This window comes from Schistocerca americana, chromosome 1 (assembly GCF_021461395.2).
Source record: "Schistocerca americana isolate TAMUIC-IGC-003095 chromosome 1, iqSchAmer2.1, whole genome shotgun sequence".
Classification (NCBI taxonomy): domain Eukaryota; kingdom Metazoa; phylum Arthropoda; class Insecta; order Orthoptera; family Acrididae; genus Schistocerca; species Schistocerca americana.
In genome coordinates this window covers 484672149-484695637 of record NC_060119.1, presented here as the reverse complement: position 1 = coordinate 484695637, position 23489 = coordinate 484672149, and positions in this window count along the sequence as shown.

The following is a 23489-nucleotide window of genomic DNA, read 5'->3' as shown; positions in this document are numbered from 1 at the left end:
CCAGTATACATGGGTTCTAAAATGACGCCTTAACCCTAACAGTACCATTGCAATTTTCCATTGCTCGCGTTCTCAAGGGGGGGGGGGGGGGGAGGGAGGGAGGGTTATTTTATGCCTACCCGAAAAAATTCTTGAAAAACGAACAAAATTTGTTAACTGTCGTTGAATTATCTTAACAACAAACTGTTTAAAGTACTGAAGTGTAACTAGGGTCCATAACCCGAAAAGATTGTTTAGCACGGTCTTATCAATTTCAATGCACTTTCAGTAACATGTTCTATCGTCTTCATGACCAACACGAAAACATTAAAAAATTCAAAATTCTTTCATCGTTGTTGACTTTTGCTCTGAATACACTTTTTAAAGCGATCTTCAGTTGAAACTTCCGGGCTGAGAGGCCGTGGTCGACGTATAAAATTTTTTCACCTGACGTTTCGTCTCCATATGCGGGAGACATCTTCTGAGGTCGTCCGGTTACTGCCAGGTACTCTCGCATTTATAGAGCGCATAGAGGGCACCACCATTCGTCACGTGATGCCGACGGTATACCTATCTTTGGAAGGCGTCATCATTCTCGATTACGAGTAATCGATTGTCATTCTGCTGGCGCTACGTCAACATCCATATTTTGTTCAACTTTAAAACTTCCTCTTTTCTATTAAAATTGTTATGGTGTTTGTGAATTTCTATTGCTTCTCTATACATGCGCGCATAATAATGGGATGTTCGTGCTAGAACGCTTGTCTCATTAAATTTAATTTCATGATTCTCATCTCGAAAAACATGCTCAACTACGGCCGATTTTTCGATGTGTCCTAAGCGACAGTTTCTTTTATGTTCGGCTAAGCGAGTGTTAACACTTCTTTACGTTGTTCCAATGTATACTTGTCCACAACTGCATGGAATTTTGTATACCCCAGGTGTTGCTAGGGGATGTCGGCCGTCTTTTGCAGTTCTTAAATATTCCTTAATCTCCTTGGTGGGTCTGAAGATTGTTTCGATAATAGTTAATACAAATCCAGTCCTCCACTCCCAACAACAAAATTTCCATTCAATAGAAGGAACGGTCTATGATTTTCGCCAAGTCCCTACGCTGGTCTGCACCTCATTGTCAGTTCTAAAACGCTGTCGTCGTAGCCACCGGTTCATGTGAGCAAACAGATGAAAATAAGAGGGAGTCAAGTCTGGGCTGTGTAGTGCATGATCAAACATGTCCCATCAAAATCCCTGCAGGAACGTCTTCGTTGCACTTGCGGTGTGCGGCTGAGGAAGGAAACAATGAAAGCTATGTTATGTGGGGTTCATGAAATCAGGCGTAATCCATCAGCAGGCACTAGAATCTTGGCGGGAGAACTATTGTTCTAGGCGATTTTCAGTTCTCACTCTACGACGTGACGAGATAAACGGGCATACCATAGACACCGAGCAACACACCTAAGCAAAACTTGAGGGTGTTTAAAATAGCTCTCGTACAGTATTATCGCTGGATAGTTTCCTCGATTGTGCGGTGTTCATTTCCCACTTATGCTCGTAGAGTAAACAACACATTACGAAGTGATGCAGTTCTCAGTATAACAGGGTTCTCTGCAGCAATCCATGCCATTGCCTAGCTTCAGTTTGAGACGAGACGGCTGGCGAGAGAATTGATGAATCCGTCCCCAGTCAGAAAAATCTTCAGAAAACCAAATGCTGTGAGAACAGGCAGCAACAATTGTGCCAGAACGTAAGCTATGAACCAACATCTGAGTTCTGCCACTCCGTGGCACCCAAAATACAGACGTCGAATAGATTGCACCTTTCGGTGGATACAAAACTTATGTAATCTCAGGTATTTATATTTAACGGATAAGGAGATCTTCGGCACTGCAATTATATTCTGGGTAATTTGGTCTTCCAAACATTCATACAGACTATTTATCAAAGTTTTGTCTCAGGCAGTTTTTGTTGGAAAGGCACAAATTTTATAAACCAAACTGTAAGATAATCGGAATTTTACAAATTATGCATTCTGTTACATAGTTTCCATGCCAAATGATCTCCGCATTCGCTCTTAGACATTGTTCGACAATTCGCAGTGGTGTTTTGAGACGATAGTTTTCCACAAACATCTCGTAAAAAACAATTCTTAAGAATTTCTAACGATTATACAGGAATTTCGGACGTTAACCTGTATTTTTAACAGAAACGTAAATGATCTTTTAATCATAGGCGTCTTACTCAGCACAACCAGGAGCACCTCCGAAGATATCCAACGTAGCTTTGGACGAATCGTCAGGGATACAAGAGTTCCATGGACCACGGTCATACAACCCGGAAGAATTCTCGGGAGAAAAACAAAACTTTCGCACTTTCTTTATGATCGTAAACATTACGCCATGTTGCTGTTCTCGTGTGTCGCGTCCACAGCTCGTGGTCTTGTGGTTAGCGTTGCTACCTCTGGATCACGGTGTGACGGGTTCGATTCCCGGCCGGGTTGGGGATTTTCTCTGCCCGCGGACCGAATGTTTGTGTTGTCCTCTTCATTCCATCTTCATTCGTGAATGTGAGTAGATTGGGCTATGTACAGATTGGAACTTTGTATGGGCGCCGACGACCGCGCTATTGAGCGCCCCACGAACCAAACGTTACCATCATTGCGTGGCGCGAGAGATGTATCGCATGTTGCGAGAAGGCTATGAAAACTGTAGCGGGAGTTCTGACGACTTCTGTTCCTTACTTGTGTCTCTGTGTATGTCTGGGAATTACTTGCATTTTAGCTGTTCTTCTATAAACACAATTACAGAAACATTTGATGAGGAAACCGTAAACAGTACATACAGAAAACTATAACAGCATAATGAACTCATCGCTAAGACAGACAAAGGGGATACCCTAGTCTTAATAATAGATGCACAATACATTGAGGATACAGAAAAATTTCTGGAAGAGAACAAAATAAGCCAGCTAACCAGTGACCCATCACAAAGATACCAAAGGGACCTAAAGAATCTCTTAAAAAGCATCACACACACCCTTACACAGAACCAGACACAAAAAAATGACACAAAAGACCCTTAAAGTTCCACTCATAACAAGCCTGCCAAAGTTCCACAAACCCCTCATCTCAGTCAGGCCAGTGGTGGACTTCGGAAAACCTCCATCGTACTTCCTAGGGGGACACATGCACACATTCCTACAGAAACCATACACATATAGAAACAACAGGACCCTCAAAATCACAGGAGAAAATGAAGAATATCAACGTCCCCCCAACAGCAAAACTGGTATCTTTGGCATTACATTCCTGTACACATACATATATATAGAAAGAACTATAAGCATTATACAACAATAGCTAAAATGCAAGAAATTCACAAACATACAAATAAATGAAATCTCATCCATACCTAGGCTAATCACAGAACAAAACTATTTCGCTTTCAACAACAACTTCTATTTGCAACAAGAGGGGCTACCCATGGGGTCCCCGCCAGTGGAACATTAGCCAGCATTTTCTTGGATCATATAGAGAACACAATTTTCAACAACATTGTAAAACAAGAAGGGTACAAAATAATCTGATGGTACCGATATCTGGATGACATAATCTGTAATGTAGATTAAACACATAAAAAGATAGAAGAACTACACAGTAACATCAACACTGTACACCCACAAATCCACTTCACAATGGAATCAGAAAAGAAAACAAGAAATTGAATTTCTTGGATCTTACAATCACAAGAAACAACCGTCAACGTGAATTCTCCATCTACAGAAAACCCACATCCAATTATCCATAGATCATCCAACTACCCAACAGTGCATAAATATGCCAGTTTCACACACATACGCCACAGGATAAACAGAGCACTTCTTAAAACAGAAAACTACACACAGGAAGTAAATGTAATAAAAAAAATGTTGTTGACAACGACTACAAAACAGACATCATAGACAAACTCAACAACAAGGTAAAAATGACACATAAAATCAATTGCCACCCACTCAAGGGCACAACCAATGAATCTGAAAACCCAAAGGACCTCAAAGCCCAGAGGCAGAGCACACATACAACACAGCCGACCACTCCACATCAGGAAGAAGAGGCAGATGGTACACACTAACATACAATAACAAAATAGCAAATACAATTGGAAACATCTTGTAGAAGCAAGTGATTCCAATAACATTCACGACAAACAACCAGCCAAAAAGCCACGGCCAATTTCAGCAACGCTGCAATATATTAACTCACATGGAACTCTTGTCAGGCCCAATAGAAAGAACAAGCAACCAGAAATTTCCGAACGAGGTACACGGAGCGCATGAGAGCTCTAAAGAGTGACAGCATACATTCAACTTTCACAGAAAACCTAATGAACTAAAACCATAACCCCACTAAAATCGAAAGCGATCTACACATTCTGAAGCACACCAATTGCCTATACCGACAACTAACAACAGAAGAAAATTATCACATACAAAAAGCTATAGTGGAAGGGATAAACGTAATAAACGAAAACATAACACTTTGTAACAACACGCTCTTTACCGCTCTGAGAGAAGTGACCCAGGACACAGAACAGGAAGCAAACACACATAAAAGAACCACTTCCCCATCGCACACAGAGACATAAATAAGGACCAGAAGTCGTCAGAACTCCCGCTACAATTTCATAGCCTTCTCGCAACATGCGATGCATCTCTCCCGACACAGGAGAACAGCAAGATGGCGTAATGTTTTCGATTATAAACGAAGTGCGAAAGTTTTGTTTTTCTGTGTATAGAATTAGCAGCATGTCGTCCAACGAATGTGAGCACACGACAAACTAAGTAACATCCCAATAAATACCAATACTGTATCCACAACACTACTGCAACGCCAAGTGTATAACGCTGACCTACGTAAGTTCACCCTTTAGTATTGGTTTACTAACAGCCGCTCACAAAGTTGCTAATGACATGATGTACGTTGAGGAACACGTCATCAGAAAAAGCACAGAATATATGCCGCAAACAGTGACAACAACTTTTAAAAACATGTCATAACGTACAATAAATAAGGTAGTATTGAAAGTATCCACACAAAACTATATTTCAAAAAACTAATAGTAAAAATGTAATAATGTTTTACAATGTTTGTATAGCTATGCTATTTTCTCCATGTTTCAGATTTAAAGAAGCCACTGATGATGGCGATATATGTCGCTGAAACTAGTTTTAGGAATAAATAAGTAAACAAATAACAAAATGTTTTGCATCAAGGCGGACTCACAGTTTCTATATTGTTAGCGTATGAATTGTTAGTCGGATCATGAGCAGAAGTTCGGTCACCGTATCGGTGTATTTCCCTGTTGCTGAAATCTCCTTTTGTAAGGCTCTTTTGGGCACAACTTGAGATAGTTTCTGACATGTATTTTTCTCTTCTGTAACGCACTTTTTATTTCACTTTACGTAAGTAGACACCTTTAAAATTAACTTCAGAACAGAACGCACAATTGCAATTAAACATAATTCGAGGTGACATTACCTCCCATCTCCATACTGCCCTGCAGACCGACAACTCACGACTGCGACGCCTGTCTGGGCTCAACAATCGCAATATGAAGAGCTCAGCTGAGAGATATCTATCTTATTCAAAGTCTACTCGTAATTCGTTCTTAATCCCTGACAGCACAGTGTTCTCCGGCGTCCTCACGCTCACGTTGGATATTTCTATAAACTACTTCGGATTATTTAATTTAACTACATTTCATTGAGAAAATAAAAGCAATTAAACGAGAAATTGATTAGGTAATTTGTCCCTCAGGTTCAGATAATTATTTCTTTTTTTCTTGTCATTGACACCTCAAGTCCAACTTCACCAATAAATGTGCTCTTCTGTTGTAGGTATCAGAAAGATTTTCGCTTACAAGTTTCGAGTCGGTCGTTTCGGGACCAACATCCCACACCTGAAAGTGGTACATTTACCGTTCTACACGATCCCTGCAAGTTTCTAACACCATCACGGAATAGCCCGGTACACATCGTTGTCTCCATGGAGAATCGTAGAGACACGTCACGTATTTTGCGCCAGTAAATGGGTGTGTTTGCAGTAGGACAAGTATTCACACGAACAATGTGATGACTGGCTTTTTAGCATCGCGACCATGCGCATCTTCCATTGACAAGGCAACAGAGGGACAAGCCGACAATAGAGTGCCCAGCATAACGCAGCGCACAGGACACCACGTCTTTTCAGAAGAGTGCAGATTTGCGTGCAGTTATCATGGTGGGTGAGTCCGTGACGGGAGTATCCGAGGAGAGCGAACGTCACCAGATTACATTAGTCACCGTCATACGGACACAGCACTTGCCGTGATGATACGATGGGTCACTGGGTAGACAGCATGACCACTCCTAGTTCGCATAGCCAGGAATTTGTACACAACTGAATTTTCTTTCAGGCTTCAGTGTGACAACTAGGGCGTGCTAACTAAGTTTATGCAGGCTGTAGTGTTTCACACAGTCACCTGACTCGGTACCCACGGCCCCCAGCGCTCTGCATTCTTGCGTCAAGCAGTTGAGGCCGTGAACACCATTGCCCATGCAGAGTGGGGCTGGGTGGTGTGCATTTGTCTGCTCTTGTTTTTGGCTTTTTTTACCTGCCGCATTTATAATTTAGTACAAAGAGAAATGCATTAAATTCGAAGTAGGAAACTATTGATGTGTGTTCAATCCTAAGAAGGATCAAAACAGGACACTAACGAGTAAAAATAGTTGTCCCTACATCTATACTTCCAGAGAATGAGGACGTGGTTTATACATATAGTCTGTCAGAGCAGTGATACCCTTGTTAGTACTCGTATTACCCACATGAACATCACACATCGGAAAAACTCCATCCATGTGGACCTATTCTATGGTGTATTGGTGAAGTTCTTTAGTGTACTGTGTATGTTAGTATATATTAGGTCAAAATATAACTTTTACTGAAAGTAGTTAGTGAGCGGACGATTTGGATGGGATTCGGTTAATGAAAAGCGGACATACAATTCAAGGTTTATTTCCCCAAAACAATCAATTAACTGTAATAAATTACACTGTGGCTTACAAATTACAGTGACACAAACAAATCAAACTGCTTACAATGTGAGGTAATAAACATGTTATATACCACAGATAAACAGAGAAACTTCAAAACTGTTTACAATCTGATACATTAACAAATAATCGTTGTGCATTAAACTACATACTTTCACCTAACAGAGTTAAATTTTTAAATGTGAAACGCAAATGTATAATTTACAATTAAATTTTCAGTTGAAGTTACTCCTTCCTATACCTTCTTTAAAAGAGTGATAAAATTTTCAACAGATATCTCAGTTAAAAATGCTCTAAAATCCTTAACATAACAACATGTACATGACTAAATATGTGTACGGCAAGGCCCAACATCAACAGCGCAAAACACATTCAAACTTTCGCCATCATGGGCCGCCTGCCGGTCAAAACATGTTACGACTACTGCAGCGGGCAAACTTACATAGGTAATAACACAGGCCACCTAGCAATCTTGCCAAAATCAGTTTACACGAAGGAGTAAGAAGGGAGGGGGAGGGGTAAACACAATAAATACCATACGCAAGTGCACTTGCCAAACCTACTACTAAAAAAACATTATAAAAAAAGCTTTCAATTAATGACAAATCCGGGATAGACCCGGCAATATTGCACCTGAGCGCTAGTAGCCAAAATAATGTTGACAGATACCAAGGTCTGACATCATCTTAGGGCTAAATGGCACAATAAATAAATAAGAGTAAAAGAACAAGCAAATGCCAATGCCCAAGAATTTAAATAGGCTTAAGTACACACGAGGCTAAACTCAATAGCTAGCACCTTGGACATCGTCTTAGGCTTAACTGACACTACAAATAAATAAAGATAAAAGAAGAGACAAATGACAATTTAAATAAAGTAAGTAAGCACAAGGCTAAAAGCAATTGCTAGCAACTTAACAAGCACACATAAAAACATCAAACTGCTGCCACATCACAAGCGGATCAGGCGCGCGCGCAGTCCCCAGCAAGCCAGAAAAGCAATAACACACACTCCAGCAACCGAGCCAGCCTGACCACAGTAAATTCAACTCAGAATCAGGGCGCGCGAGCACACCGGGTCCACGCAAAAGTAAACAGGTTTCACTTGGCTCTGCAACAATATTCAGCCACGAGCTGACTACAGAACAATATCTAACCACAGGCAAACCTAATTATTACTCAGTGTTGTCATTGTCACTCGTTTCATCATCAGTGCGGGAGCTACTCTCTACTTCGTCTTTTCGTTGTCTTCTTCGTCTTATGTATTGGGAAATCTGTTTATATAGGCCTGTTCTGCTTTTCAGATGTTGGCAGTTATTGCGATCAACTGCGTCCATGTACCAGGATTCCTCAGTGCGTCCTGTAGTGTATTTTCTGGTATGTGTTCTATGTTGCCCCGCAAGTATGTGTATCTTCTGTAGTCCAAAAGCAAGTGTTTCGAGGAATCAATTTCTCCGCATGTACACTGATTTGTTTCTGAAAGCGACAGCCTCTGCAAGTGCGTGCAATAAGGGCCATATCCGGTCACAAAATGAACCACACCTCATCTGGGACTGACATTTCTCATCTCTAACATCTCTCGGCATCTTCAGACACATGTTGCAGCCAGATATCTGATGGTTATCTCGATCGGGTACATTCAAAGTACCACATAGAATGAATAAACTGATGTGGTACCGAACGCCGGGTATACTCTTAACAGCACGCTCCTCTGCCCCCACCTGATGGGGATGCTGTTAATGACACGATTGAGTGTCCTCGCCCATGTATTAGCTGCAAAGTGCAATTCCGACTCAAGAAGTGCATGGTGTGTAAACTGTAGTTTGTGAAGTATACTCTCGGCTTTGTTCATGATAATGATATGTGTTTGTTGAAGAGAGGTGGCACAGTGCTTAGTACACTGGACTACCATTCGGGACGCCGACGGTTCAAACCCTGTCCGGCCATCCTGATTTAGCTGTTTCGTAATATCCATACACCACTAAAGACAAATGTCGGGATGATTCCTTTAAAAGGGCACTGTCGATTTCATTCCCCGTACTTGACAAGCTCCGAGCTTGTGCTCTGTCTCTAATGACCTGATATGAAGTGAAATGGCACCCCAGACCGTGAAACGTCCCCTTTGAACAATTCTACAGGACTGTGCTTAACCTGACACACAATATTTTGTTAGCGCAACGCAATCTGACTTTCAAAATTCCCTACTAAAGAATGGCCCTGACAAACATTAAACTATACCTTTCACAAATCACTTACCTCACAAAAATCTTCGCTGCTCAAGCTACTGCAGTACAGCGAGCGCCACTACTGCCAGCTAAATAGAAGATTCAAACTACTGAAGGCACTAACTACTGATAGGGATAGTTAGCAAATGAAAGATATTAATAGAGAGCAAACAATGTATTTACCTTAATATCATCACAAGTCATAATATATATATCAGTTCATGACAAATTAGAAACCTCCGCCATCTCTCTCCCCACATCCACCACTGCTGGCGGCTCACCTCCAACTGCGCAACGCTACGCGCTGTTCACAGCCAGCTGCCTAACACTACAATGGCGAGTATTACAACAATGCAAAGCAGACACAGACTGCCCACAGCACAGCCAGTGATTGTCATACAGAGGTGGCGTTACCAATAAGAAATCCTAAACAGCCTACTTACATAGAGAAAACATAAACAGCCTACTTACATAGAGAAAACATAAACAGCCTACTTACATAGCCCCCATGCTCCCCACAAAAAATTTTACAAAATTTTTTTGGGCAGTGGCCAATAATGATTTGATAAAATTTTTCATAATTACAATAACAAAGAAATCAAATGCACACACTTATTGATACAATGTTGGTCAAAAGCTAAAATTTTCTCACAGTCCATAAAGATAGTCCTGAATATTCATTACAGTAGAATAGCATTGTTTTTCTCAAAGTCTGAGCAGTAAAAGAAAATGCACACGGAAGTAGTGGATTTCCATGCAGTCTTGAAGAAGTAGTGTTGTCCTTCCAACGGAAAGACAGTGCTGACTCTTGACATGCTGACAGGTAATGGGCCACAACAGAGCAAACCCACAGCAGAGTCATTCGAAGTTCTGACGAATATTGGTAGGTAGGTCATCACAGAGCAGACCCACTGCAGTCCTGGTAGAGATTGTGGTATTGGTGGGCCACCAGAGGTGCAGACCCACTGCAGTCCTTGTAGAAATAATGGTATTGATGGATCAGCAAAGATGTAGACCCACTGTAGTCCTTGTAGAGATAATGGTACTGGTGGGTCATCAAAGATGCAGACCCACTGCAGTCCTTGTAGAGATGGTCAGCAGCCATCTGTTGTGACTGCAGGTGCACAATCACCATTGAAGAGTCTTGCGGATAATGTAGCAAGTCCATAACCACCACTTGTGCACTCACAAAAAATTTGTTTGACATGTCCTTAGAACCAGCAATGCCGTTATCCAGTCCCTTGCTGAATTACCAACACACGTGCAAACACTATCAGTCCCTACTTCTCACATATTGTCCATATACTATGACCAACAGAAATGTGTGCAGTGAAATGGAACTTACAAGTTACTAATATCATGAACTGGTGACAATTACAATTTTATAACAGAAGAATACAATAACAAAGGTACAAAATACATCATTAAAGAACATAACAATATTGATAACAATTGTATTACAGGCTTTACAAAAGAATTGATATAACATATACATCAGTGTTCCAGGAATTATGACATTAGTAAATACATAAAAGATCAGAATAACTTTCGAAACATCAACTTCACACATGAGCATTAAACAGAACGGAATTAATGTCTAACATCTTTACAAAGTAAATAACATATTATTAATGCCAATTATATTCGAGGATAACAGTATTCCTCATCATAGTGAATGTAGCTTAATATTAAAAGAAGAAAAAATTCTATGAAACTACACAGAGACAGGAAGAAAACAAATACACAAGGGTACACACACACATAGTGGGATAACACCAATAGGAAAGGACAGGGTTCGTTTTCAGTGTAACATTTGGTACTGCAGTCCAACCCAAAACTTCATATATCTTTCCTCTTATTTCATCCTTTGTTTCCACCAAAAAAAGTTCTAACTAAGCATGCTTTCTGTGTTTATATGTTCACACATTTCTTACCTCATTTTTATTTTCCATTATCTTACCTCATCATTTATTTCCAAGAAAATCCTACCTAAACCTGTTTTCTCAATGCATTTCTTCCAATTCATCGCAACTCATTCTCTTAGAGGCTACCCCCTCTTAAGCTAACTTAAATCTACTGAGCTCAGATGCTAAACTAAGGGACGAGGCAATGCAGCATCACATAACAAATCAACACCAACAGCAATGCAAAAAATGCAAATTGGCAAAGCTAGCAGCATAAATGAGCAAAAGTCAAATTCAATAACACTATGCCTGGCAAACAGCAGCAACTTATACCTAAACATGACATAGCGCAAGCAGAAAAAATATTACACTAAAATGGCCATGTCTAATACCTATGTCACATCTTAACATTAGAGTGATGCATCACAAAAACTTACGCTAGTAGATAAGTTACCAAATCGTAAAAAAATTATTTATGCAATTCCTGTGAAGGGAAATGTTTTTTTTTTTTTTTTGTGCTCCCTCATTTGTTTTGGATAGATCATAAAATTATTTACTGGATCTGTAGGCATAAAATATTTATATTAGTACATATATTAAATTTTATTTTAACCAATGCTGCAGTGCAGCTAGAAACTTGATATTAAACAAAATGTGTAAATAAATACATTAAGCAAGCCATATGGCATTTTTCTTAACTAGCAAGGCAATAGCTGTGAAATGTTTCTCATCGTTTCATTAGGCATTTCAGTAAATATCATAAATTACGAGCTCCACAGTATGCTTTCAACAAGGAGATGTCAGTAGCGCGGACAATGGCCTTCCCTTTCTTTTTTTTTTCTACCTATGCCGCTGAAAAGGGCTCGCAATAATGGCTTTTTCTCCAGGCGTCTGACACAGCTGGGTGCCCGCGACGCATTACGTGCAGGTGGTCACTTTGGTTTCCAACATCCTGTTTCACAAGTCAAGAGTCCCTACCCACTATTCATTACTCCTTACCTTATTACACATATACGTATCCATCGACACTCGTCAATATTTCGTCATTATAAATATGAAGCATATTCAAATAACTCATATAGTAGCCTCAGCCTATTAATCGTAAACATACCTCAGCAGCATAATACACATCGTCGTCGTAAAAATAACATCATAACACGTCAGTCAAATCTCAAAATCGTCGTAGCTTCCTCCAATAATTAAAAAAATTCTCCGCTCATGTCAAAAGTGTCATCTGCCTCAAACGTACTTTAAAAATCATAATCCCTTTACCAAATACATCATTCAAAGCTCTCATAGTATCACAATGGTTCCGAAAAAATATGAACAGTTTACAATGCACAGACAAAACACAGTTTCATAAGTATAAAGTTACCCAACTGTGTATTGCGTAAACATCTGTCACTGATGTAATAAAAAAATGTTTATCTCTCAGTTAAATGATCAGATAGCTGTGTGATTTGTGTGTTAGAGAAATATGGTACCGATGTGTAAAGTTGTATAAGCAAATACCATATTAGCTAGGGTTCCTTGTGGTTGCCACACACATGGTACACAAAGTAGGCGTGTACCCCCCTGAGGATTTATGTAATTATACCCTCAGGTGTTACAGATTACAGCAATGAAATGAAATATATCACGGAAAACTTTCTTTGTAATTAAAAAATCTTTAAAAATAAATGTTTTAAGTACAAAATCTCTCAAATGCGTGTCCTGTAGCGCTAAATGTGCGTCTTGCTGTAAGATAATTCTGTGGAAGTGTCGTAATTATCGTCCTCCGAAAGCTAAGTTCTGCAGAAGTCAATGTACTTACCCCATCAGAAACGAAAGTGAAATGCTTTGTGTATAGATATCATAATTATTATGCACATTACTATGATCAAGAAAATACTATACTGTAAAGTATTGTTGTGCTAAGAAAAGGGCCTCACATTGTAGCTTACTACTAAAACATGTTTTGCTTTCCAGAAGAAATTCAGAAAAACTGTGCGGATATAAAACAGAAACACTGCAAAAGCAACATTGTAAATTGTCACTCATTAGTAGCGTCGTGATAAAATCGTGTAACTGTCACATAAACTAACACTGTGTCATCTGGTATCTCACAGAAAGTACTTTAAATCCAGAATACATTTTCAGGTCAACCAAAATGTTGACTTAAAATCTCATTAGCAGTACTGGTAAATGTTCTAAGTATGTGAGCCTTATAGTCGTTACGTAATCGTGCAACAAACAAGCAAGAATGTACAAATACAATACTGTGTCGTCTGTTCACTATAACAATGCATTCGTAATTTCTGTTTAAAATGTTCCCTAGGTTCTAGACTGGATATTGTACTTCAAACATTGTTGTATGTTAACAGTTTCTTAAGTCTGACAAAGCATTTAAGTAATGTGAAGCGAAAAGTTTTATGGCAAAGACAAAGTTAAAAGGCAGATTATCTGTCAATAAATGGTTTTACATGAGAAATGTGGTGTAAACCTTTACTCTTCCTAGTACGCAGAGTTTCAACTTCAACGCAATTATCATGTGGTATACGTCGGATTCTGTAAGGTCCATTGTAAACTAGAAAGAATTTGTGACTCAAGTGTTTCTTCTTATGTGACAATGAATGAGCTTTAATGAGAACTTTCTGACCAATATACAATTTCTTTGCATTTGCTTTACCGTGTAGTTTTCTCCTTTTGTCTGCTGCAGATTTTATATTTTTAAGAGCCAAATCAATTATGTCTTTGTGTCGAAGTTTACGTGTATTCGGGAAAGGTACAAGCTCTCTGATTCTGTTCGGTGGTTCTTCATTCTTCAGTACAAGAGTAGGTGGTAAAGCAGTGGAGTCGTGAGGCATTTCATTCAGCACGTTTTGAAATAAGTGTAAATATCTGTCCCAATGCTGATGCTTTCTGTGACAATAAAGTCTGCAAAGCTTATTGATTTCTTTCATAATCCTTTCAGACGGGTTGCAATGTGGTGAGTACAATGAAATAAAAACAGGTTTGATTTTATGGTTGCGAAGCATGCGTGACCAAACAGCAGATCTGAATTGCGGTCCGTTATCTGAAATGACTTTACTAACGTGTCCAACTTCACGTAAGAAATTTTTAACAAAGGCGTTGGATACAGACCGTCCAGTGGCTTTACGTAACGGAGTGAAAGAAACAAATTTTGAAGTAAGTTCAACAGCGACTAGAACGTACGAAAATCCATTGGATGTTCTGACAAGCGGTCCCAAGAGATCAACAGCAGCAAATTCTTTTAATTTAGCAGGAATAATAGGAAACAACGGAGCACGTTGTGAGACAGTAGATGGCTTCGCCTTTTGACAAAGTTTACAAATAGACAAGACTCTTCGAATTCTTTTTTCCATATTGTTAAAATAACAAGTCGTTCGAAGAATATGATAACATTTTCATGGGCCAAAATGTGCGTAGCTGAAATGAATGTACCAAATGAGCTTATTAACAAAATCGTCTGGAATGCAAAGTACCCATAGCTTGTCATCAACAGTGCAGCGTTTGAAGAGTATGTTGTTTCTAACCAGGTAATAATGCCGAATCTGTGTGTGTGTCTTTTCATGCCATTTGCTCTTGATGTCCTTCCAAATCGGATCTTTATCTTGTTTATGAGCAATGTCCTTTAAAGATGTGGTGATGAAGTTTTCAAAGGCGACTTTCTGAATGTAAAGAATACTGAAATTTTTCTGGAGGTTGCCTTCTGTGGTACTTTTCTCAAGCCCAGCCGGTGCGCGTGACAGTGCGTCCGCAACAATGTTCTCCTTGCCGGGAATGTAGACTATTGTGAAGCGGAATTCTTGCAGAAACAATGCCCAACGTTTTAACCTGTCATGATTTAATTTTGAAGACATAAGAAATTGTAATGCACGATGATCACTGTATACTTTTACGTGCTTACCAGAAAGAAAGAAACGGAATTTGTGAAATGCCCAAACGATAGCTAAAGCTTCTAATTCAGTAACGGAATAATTTTTTTCAGATTTTGTTAGCACTCGGCTAGCAAAAGCAATGGTTTTCTGAATGGTAGTGTCATTTTCTATGGCTTCTTGAAATAAATGGGCACCAAGACCGACTTTAGAAGAATCCGTGCTAAGGCAGAAATCTTGTGACAGATCTGGATGAGCTAAGATTGGCGCGTGAAGTAACGCTTCTTTCAAAGAATTGAATTCCAACTGTGCTTGTTCGTCCCAGTTCCAAATAGTATTTTTTCCAGTGAGAGAACAAAGTTTTGGTGTAGCTAGAATTTGCATATTCAGAAAACGACGGTAAAAATTTACGAGACCTAGAAAACTGCGGACTTGTCTTTTTGTGGATGGCACTGGAATGGCTCTGATTGCTTCTAACTTTTCAGGATCCGGCTGAATGCCTTCAGAAGAAATAATATGTCCCAAAAACCTCACCTTTGACCTACCGAATTCAGACTTTTCCAAGTTAACTGTAATTCCAGATTCTGCAAAAATATGTAACACGCTGTTGAGGATGCGATTGTGTTGTTCCCATGAGGCTTCTGCTATCAGAATATCGTCTACATATAAGGTGATGTGACGTTTTAAGAACTCAGGTAATATGGAATTTAGCCCGCGAATGAATGCTGCCGAAGAAATGTTCAAACCAAAGGGAAGTTTCCGAAACTGGTAACAAACGCCGAAACAAAGGAAAGCTGTGTATTTTCTACATTCTGGATGAAGTTCGATCTGATAAAAGCTGGATCTGAGATCAATGGAAGACAACACTTTTACACCATTAAAATTTTGAAGAAGTTCTTCTAACGTTTGCGGCCTGTCTGTTTCAGGAATAATGATCGTATTGATTTGTCTCGAATCTAAGACAAGCCTGATCGATCCATTTTTCTTCTCAACAACATGTAATGGATTGTTGTATGAGCTTACTGCAGGCTCAATAATGCCCTCATTAAGCATAGATTGTATTTCTGTTCTAACACGGTCCCTATAATGCGCCGGAATTACGTATGGTCTAACACAAAATTTAGTATGCTCACGAACACGAAATTGGTATTGAAATCCCTTGATTGTTCCTGTTTTGTGAGTAAAAACTGTGGAATGTGCTTGTAAAATCTCAAAAAGGTCTTGCCTATCATTGTCATTACAATTCTCAATTGTTTGAATTTTATTCTGAATTAACTTATTAGTGTCAAATGCGCCGTCGATATCATCCCTGTCAGTACTTGCAGAGTGATTGTTAGTGTCTAGTTCCGTAGAAAAGTCCGAACTGTTGTCTAACAGAAGGTAAAGCCGATTAATTTCCTCGTCATGGTTTGAGAGCCAATCTTCAAATTTCAAAGCTATTGACTTACCTTCTTTCTCTAAACTTATTTCAGCATCGTGAAAGTTTAAGATTGCTTTGTATTCATTCAAAAAGTCTACTCCCAATATAATTTCCGTCGACAATAATGGAACAATGAGAAAGTTCATAGAGAAGCTGTGGCTTTGACAAAAGAATTCTAAATTGGTTTGTTGGCGTACATCTACACTTTTTCCAAAGATTGCGCCTTGTAATTTAATCTTACGTAACGGAAGTGTGGGGCAATCGTTCGATTTGTTACATTTGCTAAAGGCTGTTTCACTGATTACTGAAATGGGACTGCCAGAGTCAAGTACTGCCGTAAATTTTACGTCATTTACTGTAATGTGAATCACAGGATATGCAATGTTGTTATGTTTTACGTCGTGTTCTTGGAGTAAAATGTCCCTAATGTCTTCCATTTTTACGTAATTACTAGCTACGGCAGCTGCGTCGTTAGTTTCATACGTGCGTTTTGTGGCTGCCTGCGGTATGAGTCATTGCCTATTGTCTCTTTGTTGGCGCGCGTCGTTATTGGGATTTGGAGACCTAACTTCTACAAATTCACCGTGACGAGAGGGCCCTGCTCTGTTTGAATCCCGCCAGTTCTGATGCAATTCAGGTCTGTCGTTACGATCATATCGTCTGTCGTCATGTCGGTAGATTCCATAGTTTCTTTCTTGTCGGTCACATGGTGGAGAATTTCTCCCTGAATCGTAACTGCGCGCTGGTCCGTTGCGTCTAAAGTTATTCTGTCTCCCTTGATAGTATTTATTTTGGTTCCCGTATTGTCTGTTTATCTTATTGTCTCTGTGATAGTCATTACCACGGAGAGGTGATCTTTCCCTGTAGTTATTACTACTCTGCCAACGGTTGTCATACGGGTGGTGTCTGTTTTGGTCACGATTTGTGTTGTGAGAATAGCCTTGTCGTGTAAAGTTATTACTTCTTTCATCGCGGAATTGCGACGGATGTGACCTGTAATTGCTGTGTTCCTGGTTTCGCGTTCCGCGATTGTCAGTGTCAATTTCTAATTCTTGTAAGAGTCCCTGAAATGCTTCAATGTCGTCTTTGCAACGTCCTGCCAAAATAATATGTCGTAAATGTTCAGGCAGTTTGATTAAGCAAATGCGGATGAGTTCTGAGGGGCTGTATGGGTTTGAAAGATACTGATTCTTATGCAACATGTCTTCAAAATATTTCATAAGACTGGAAAATTCAGATTGTTCGAAACATTTCATCATTATGATGCCATGTTTTACTCGGTCTTGTGTGGCTGGAGACCAATATGCTGAGAGGAAGGCATGGTAAAACTCTCCTTCACTGTGGCAATCGTGAATTACCGATCGCATTCTTACAGCTGGTTCATTCTCTAAGTAGCCACACATAAATTCTAATCTGTGTTCCAACGACCAGTTGGGAGGAAAACAATGAGGGAATTGATAGAGCCATGCTTGTGGATGAATGTCGTTGGCAGAATTCTTAAACGTTTTGAATTTACGTGTAGTAATGAACAGCTTATAGTCAAAATCATCATGTCGGCGAGTCGCATGTCGGTCATTGTTACGTCGCTTCGGCGGTTCCATCTCAAAATTCGGTGCACATTCCCAATTTCTTTCATTACTTCCGAAATGCCCTGTGTTATTATTTTGCAGCTTTTCCGTGTTTCTAAGTCCCTCTTCCCGTGTTGGAGCGCGAGTGTCCTCTGAAATACGTAATTCTTGTATTACCTGTGTTAGCTGATCTTGTACTTCCCGGATTTCTCTTTGGTGTTGCGTATCAATTTGATTCAGATTTTGTTTCAGTTTCCTAATTTGTTCGCTCTCTTCTGTGTTATTAAAGACTACCGGTTTTGTGTCATTCAGATTATCATCTACCTTCGTAGATAAATTATTTAGCTGATCCGAAAGTTCAACTACTTTCTCTGATAATGAACTAATTTCCTCCATGTGTCTTTCTACTGTGTCCTTTAAGTTTTCCTGAGTTTTTGCAAGTTGCGTAACCGAATCGGTAGATGCAACTGAGTCAATTTTAGCTTGCAAGGTCTCATGATTTTCATGAACAATAATTTGCAGTTCTTTTATGGCTGCTTCGTGATTCTGTAATGCATTTTCATGCCGCGAAAAAATAGGTTGAAAATGCTCACAAATTTGTGTTTTTACGTCGTTACAGACTTTTTGACATTTCGATTCGATTTTATGCAACTCAGTAGTTAAATCTTCACGTGTTTGTTCAAGTGTGGTGTCTAACTTTTGAAGATTTTGTTCCATTGTGTCTAACTGTTGCTGTGTTTGTCTCTGGTGTTGTTCCATTGTGTCTAACTTTTTAAGATTCTGCTGTGTTTGTCTCTGATTTTGTTCCATTGTGTGTAACTGTTGCTGTGTTTGTTTCTGATTTTGTTCAAGCGTTGTGTCTAACTTTTGTAGCCTTTGTCTCATTTGTTGCATTAACTGTAATAACAATGCACTGGTGTCTGAAACATGTTCCTCAGTGCTTTTCGGCAGTGAATTTGCACCGGCAACATTCACATTTTGACAAGCGGAAAACGTGTCTTGACTCATTTGAGAAAACGGTGAGGACGCAAAACCTGAATCTACAGTGTTTGCAAAATTGTGTCCTATCATTTCGGATTCCTGAGGCGAGCTGTTGCTGACCGATCGATCGATAATGCTTCCCTCTTCACTAATTGTTTCACTGTCCACGCCATTGTTTGCCGCCCGCTCCATTTCCCTATGCACAATTATCAAATTACTACTTTGAACATCAGTTAATTCATTACTCGGTGGCGCTAACACACTGCTTTCATTTTCACTGTCATTTCTCAGTTTACTTTGGAGCCTAGTATTACGTTTTTCACACGCCATTATTGTCACAGTATTTCACACGACAACACAGAAAGACACAATTTGAAGAGCAAAAATAAGAGAACACATTAACATAACACTGAAAATAATATCTAGTTAATTACAGCTGCGAAATACTTGGTGCAAATCTATATGCATGCCACAACTGTTTTACTGTACAACAATGAAAGGCTACAACTACAAAGGAGATTCTCTCTACAATTACGCGCTAGCAATAAACAAAAGCTACACTAAATACACAAACTACAAGAAAAATCAGAAGATTCCAGTGAGGTATCCTAGGCTAAGGGTCGACATATGAAACGTCCCCTTTGAACAATTCTACAGGACTGTGCTTAACCTGACACACAATATTTTGTTAGCGCAACGCAATCTGACTTTCAAAATTCCCTACTAAAGAATGGCCCTGACAAACATTAAACTATACCTTTCACAAATCACTTACCTCACAAAAATCTTCGCTGCTCAAGCTACTGCAGTACAGCGAGCGCCACTACTGCCAGCTAAATAGAAGATTCAAACTACTGAAGGCACTAACTACTGATAGGGATAGTTAGCAAATGAAAGATATTAATAGAGAGCAAACAATGTATTTACCTTAATATCATCACAAGTCATAATATATATATCAGTTCATGACAAATTAGAAACCTCCGCCATCTCTCTCCCCACATCCACCACTGCTGGCGGCTCACCTCCAACTGCGCAACGCTACGCGCTGTTCACAGCCAGCTGCCTAACACTACAATGGCGAGTATTACAACAATGCAAAGCAGACACAGCACAGCCAGTGATTGTCATACAGAGGTGGCGTTACCAATAAGAAATCCTAAACAGCCTACTTACATAGAGAAAACATAAACAGCCTACTTACAACCGTCACTCGCGGTTTTCGTGCCTTATGGTGGGCAACAGTCAGTTTGGTATCCCACAACTGTCCAAGTCATCTCCAGCCACGTCTTCAGTCGGTAATCTCACTGAGTGCAGTAAAATTGTCTTCAGTCATGAGTGCCGCTTCGAACTGAGCCCTGACGATCAGCGATGATGTATCTGGAGACGCTCCAGACAACGGCTGGAAGCCGACCTGACTGTCGTCAGCCATACGGCGCGACAGACTGTAGCGATGGTCTGCGGGTGCTGTTTCATTTCGTAGCAGGGCGCATTTGGTTGTCATCCGCGACAACCTTACAACACAGCGGCACGTCGACGATATTCTACGCCATATTTTGTTGCCATTTTGGCAAGCAATCCAAGGCTTACATTTCAGCAAGATAATGCCAGTCCACACTTGGCGACAGTTTCTATGGATTGTCTTCATGCTTGCCAAACCATACCTTGGCCAGCAATGTCGCCAGATCTGTTCCCAACTGAAGACGTTGGGAGCATTATGGACATGGCCCTCAAACCTGTAGGGATTTTGAAGATCTGACTCGCCAATTGGACAGAATTCTCCCGATATCCCTCAGCAGGGCATCCATCAACTCTACCAATCAATGCCTAGCCGAATGACTGCTTGCTTAAGGGCCAGAGATGGGCCAACAAGTTTGAGCTGTGGTAAAAATTGCTGTTTTGAAGAGCGCGCCGCAGCGCGTAGTGTGAAGCAGTCACCCTCTGTTTGTGACGGTGGCGCCGATGTGGCAATAGCAGCTTTGGTGTCTCCCTCTGGTGGGAAAGGGGAAAGGTTGCCTGTTCACGTGGATTTAAGGGGCGCTATGAACTCGCCAGTCGGTCAGTCTGGGTCAGTCTCTCGTCCCCAGCTTGCTAGTCTGTCTCTCGTCCACATTTGTTAGGCAGTTACTGTCTGTCTGTCGTTCGGAGTGTTAGTATGTCTGTCGTTCGGATCAACCTTTAAAGCCGGCAAAATGAGAGTCTTTCCACTCCGCCATAAGAGAACTCAGCGAGTGGTCGCCCGGTCGGGGCTTAGTTCCTGCATCTGAGTCTGCGCGTTAGGCCACCAGTCTGCTCGAGTTCTAGCGGTTCCAATCCTGCCTCGGGCATGGTAGTGTGTGATGTCCTTAGGTTAGTTAGGTTTAAGTAGTTCTAAGTTTTAGGGGACTGATGACCACAGATGTTAAGTCCCATAGTGCTCAGAGCCATTTGAACCATCTGAATCTGCTCGAGTTTGCTCAGACAATGGTCATTGGCGGTTGGATCGATCGGTTGGTCGGTCGCGCACTGAGACACAAGATGACTTTTTTTTTTGTTTATTTGGCCTTTGAGTGTGTACTCAATTTAGCCATCGTCAACACATAGTGACAATGTACACACGATTGGATAAATAAATACAGAAATGCATATTTACAAGAATAAAAAGCTTAACTGTTACAGTTTTGTACATAATGTTTTAAAAATTGAATTGAATTGAATTGGAAAATGATTAAAAGTGTCTTGGTTTACAATTCACACCAATTCTGAAATATCTTCATCAGCAAGTCATGTTTATAATTTACGTACACCATTAAAACCTACAGATTGTAACCAGTACTCTTGATGAAGTTAACTATCACTTTATAGAGACGAACGTCTTTAGTATACAAAAGAGAAGAAGCTGATTGAGGAAGATGGTAGCCCATACTCAGCAATGTCTTCAGAAAGACCAACCATTCACGGTCAAATTTGGGGCACATAAATAAGATGTGGTTGACATCAGCTTCCGACTCAGGATCACACTCACATGCTGGTGAACTGTAAACGTTGATCCGGTGTAGATGTTGTGGGAAAGAGGCATGATTAAAGCGGAGTCTTATGATGGTAGAAATCGTGGATCGGTCCAGATGTGTCCTCATGAACCACGGCTGTGAAGGAATCCGAGGTTGCAGCACTGCGTAATAACCGCCTTTTGTCTGTTGAGAAACGTTCCACATTTCCTGCCATTGTTTTCTTGCGTGATCCTTGACTTCACGTAAGTAGTCTGTATGAGGAAGGTGCAGATCCAGGATGGAGCCTAAGTTGCCGCTTGTTTGGCTAATGCATCAACTTCATCATTATAGAGGATACCAGAGTGGGAATTTACCCACAACAAATGGATCGTCCGGCCCGTGCGTGTGCTGCGAGAATATTCAGATATCACATCCAAGATATAACTGTTAGTTGTTTTTTTCCATCGACTGTACTGAATGTTTTTAAGAACGCTTTGCGAGTCAGATACTATCAATATCTTGGGGAAGTAAGTGCTAGAGACAAACTTAAGTGCTTCCAAAACTGCCACTGTCTCCGCCGTAAAAATAGAAGTGCTCGTAGGCAGTGTGAGGGTTTTGCGGATCTGGATCTGAGGGCAGAAAAAAGCGCATCCTGTACACTCTTCTTGCGGAATTTTGGGGCCATCGGGATAAACACAGAGAAAACCCGGCCATTGTGCTTGAACGAGACGATTGAAGCCAACGTTGACATTAGTACTGTCCAGCCACGTCGTACTTAAATAATGGACTGGGATCTGGGAGCAGAGCGTTTGAAGATTATACTAAAAAACAGTTAGATGCGCTGAACGCCGTATAGAATGTATGACAGGTGACCAAGTGTCAAAGCTGGCACAAACGGCTGGCACTTTATTCCTTCTGTGGGATGCAATCCACAGTCGATAAATGCAGTCTCTACTTTGATTGACGGAGCTGTCCATAATGGCCATGCCTTGAATGTAGAATTTGTCCGATAACATTTGGCGCCTAATGCTCAAGGGCATCTCCCATACTTCTATTAGAAGGGCGTTGGTGGGCGTCGATCGCATGGCTCCAAGACAGGTACGAATGGCTCTATATTGAAGAGTATCTAATTTGGAGAGATGAATCTTTGACGCAGTGTGGTAGAATTGACAGCCATAGTCTAATCTAGATCGAATTATCCCTCGGTACATGGTAAGTAAAACACTCTGGTGCGCTCCCCACCAGACACGAGTGAGTGACCTGATTACATTTAAACCTTCTTCACACTTGGTAACGGTGGATCGGATATGGGGCGCCCAGCTTAACCGAGAGTCAAAACTCATCCCCAGAAATCAAACGTGAGATTTTATGTGGAAGATGTACTCGCCACAGGTAATGTGATCTTCAGTGCGAGCTGTCGTGGACTTGGAAAAGGAAACGACTGCTGATTTCTCAGCCCATTGATAGAGAGCCACTCATC